This window comes from Chaetura pelagica, unplaced genomic scaffold, assembly GCF_000747805.2.
Source record: "Chaetura pelagica isolate M959 unplaced genomic scaffold, ChaPel_1.0 scaffold120, whole genome shotgun sequence".
NCBI lineage: Eukaryota > Metazoa > Chordata > Aves > Apodiformes > Apodidae > Chaetura > Chaetura pelagica.
In genome coordinates, this window is record NW_009951952.1 from 490639 (window position 1) to 493548 (window position 2910).

Consider the following 2910-nt stretch of genomic DNA (forward strand, 5'->3'; position numbering starts at 1 on the left):
TCTACTTCCCCCACCAAAACACAAGCTGAAATATTTATTGATTAAGTCACTTTTTATCCTTCTGTAGACATCAGTCTATAGAAGTCAGACTCCCAGTTGTATAATGCCAATGAACTAGCAATTTTCATGGCCAATTTCCTGTAAGCTCATTTGTAATTTCTCTCATAATTCTCCCATATTATTACCCATGAGAGTTCACAAAATCTGTATATGTTGTCTTTCGGTTTTGTTCCTCAAAATCACATCTGTTGTCTTGTCCACCAAAAAAAAAGAAGTCTGAAGTCAATCAGCAACATGCCAAAGACTCTTGTTTTTTACAAGGAGTCACATGGAAAAGACAAAGGGCAATGGGTGCAAGTTACTCCTGGGAAGATTCCCAACGGACTCCAGAATAAAATTTTTTCACCATGAAAACAGTTAGACATTGGAATAATCTCCCAAGGGAAGCAATAGATTCCCCTACATTGGATAGTTTTAATACTCAGTTTGACAGGGTGCTGGGCCACCTCATTTAAACTGTATTATTACCTAGAAAGGTTGGACCAGACAATTCTTGAGGTCCCCTACAACTGTGGTTCTTATACTAATAACTGTTGCTGATACACTTATCTAGTTCATTTTTAAGCACTGCTTCCTTATAAATCTAGTCTTATGCAATCATGGTATTTGTTAGCCCTGTCTCCACAACAACTTCAAACCCACCAGCCTGTTTCACTAACCCCCTCAAGAGAGGGAGGGGTCTCAGAGATTATCAGTTTGTACGCACTTCATGACAACTGGCTGCTAGGTCCAGGAGACAGTGTGTCTCCAGACCCTTGCTGGCAGAAATAGGTTCTTATCCCAGAGCTCTTCATGTGAGTTTTTAATGTTACTAGACTGAGAACTACTCAAAAGAAGAATGGTGAGAGCAGAAGTAGGAGTAATGAAGTGAGATCAAGCAGAAAGCAATCTGATCTAGAAGGAAAGGTCTCTCTTTGTCCCTCTCTTCTGCTTATCTCTCCCCCAGGTAAGAGGAACAAGATTCATGGATGCTGTTCTTCATGTATTCCCTCTCTTTTTCCCACATTGCCTATGAAGTGGTTTCTACACAGAGCTGTGGGCTCCTTCCTCTTCCACCTGTATGCCTGCAAGTAAATGGATATATCCCTAGTGCTGCAACTCCATTTCTTTCTCCGTTATCATCTCCTCTCCTAGACTTCTCCTTCCCTTTATTTTCTCTCACTGACTCACTCACATGTTGAAGGTGAATCTGCCTTAATATGATGCATGTATGCAGACTGGATGCCTCACTTTTCACACTCCAAGTGCACAGACTACATTTGCCATATCAAATGTCATTCCACACACCTTCAGATCTGTGGGAGAATGAGTAAGGAGAAGAATGAAGGGGAAGTTCACTAATTGCTCCAGCTGCTTACCCCTTCTCCTGTCAATCTCCTGTCCTGCTCCCACTCTGCTAAATCTAAAGTGGCTGGGTTAGAAGTGGGTGGTCTTTGGCTCCACTTCTCCTACTGTGGATGCTATAAGCCATGAGTACAGGAAGGAACATAGAAAGTATGCACTCCTCTCTGAGAGCACGCTGACCATTCCTTGCAGAGGGGAGTCCAGCAAGCCAGCTTTGTCAGGTCAGATTTGACCCAGAGACTCAAAAATGATACATAGAAGATCTAGGGTCCTCTGGCAGAACAGGACTAAAGCAACAGGTCTAATCTGGCTCAGAAAGGCAACTACCCAAGGCTTTAGATCCTAAGCATAGGATCATAGGATAATTCAGGTTGGAAAGCATCTCTTGAGGTTCTAAATCCTGCTCAAAGCAGAGTCAGCTGTGAGGTTAGACCAGGTTATTCAGGGCTTTATCTAGTCTGGTCTTGAAAACCTCAAGGAACGGACACTGCATAACCTCTCTGGGAAACCCCTTCCAATGCTTGGCATGCCTCATGGTCAAAAAGTTTTTCCTGCCATCCAGCATGAGCATCTCTAGTTTCTCTTTGCCCACACTCCAAATGTACTGTTAGTTTTTAATTTCTTGGAATATTTTCCCATGAGTTTTATGTCACTTCAAAAAACATGTTTGCTGCAGGCTTCTGTGCAAAGACATGAGAGAAATCAGAGAAAACAGAGAGCAGTCTTGAGCTTAGATAGGCTTGAGCTTTTGTATTCATTTAAACCTACTCAAGGAATTGAGAGAGATCTTGTCACTAGTCAGAGCAGCCAATATTAGATGTCTAAGCTGTGGTCAAAGGAAAACTGTGATTTCTGTTGTCCTCTATAAGACTGAAATACATTGTATTACTCCAACTTTACACATATGGAGCTGCTCTGTTGTGACCCTCTCTCAATTACTTTTGTCCTGGAAAAAATAACCAGAAAACTCGTATTTAGGAAAGAAAATGTAAAGTTGCACATCACTAAACATGTGCAGACTATGACATCTAACTAGATCATAGTAAAACACCCCTGCAGGAAATGGAGAAACCATGTGGCTTGTTTAAAACTGGAACGGAAAAAGGCCTGGAGCAAGCTCAGGGCACAATCCTGCAATGGCCCTTGTGTGGTGAGTAAACTAAATGTGACTTATTATAAGCTTTCCATCACTAATTAAAGCCCCCAAAATTCTGTCTTCAGAATCTGCTATGTGGAAACTACAAGGTAAAACCAAAACAAGTGTACTATCCCTCTTCTATCTTTAGGACCTACCTGGTCTCAGAAAGGCAATACAGAGCCTGTATATTGAACTAATTCTGCAAAAATCTCATCAGATATACCACACAGCAAAAAAACAAAGCTGTACAAAATTCCCAACCACATGCTAGAGCTCACACCTAGCAGTTAAAAGCACTGATTTCCCAAAATAAGTCTGAAGAATCCTCCCAGTAACTCCAGTAAAGCTAGAGTGAAAAAATCTAGGCT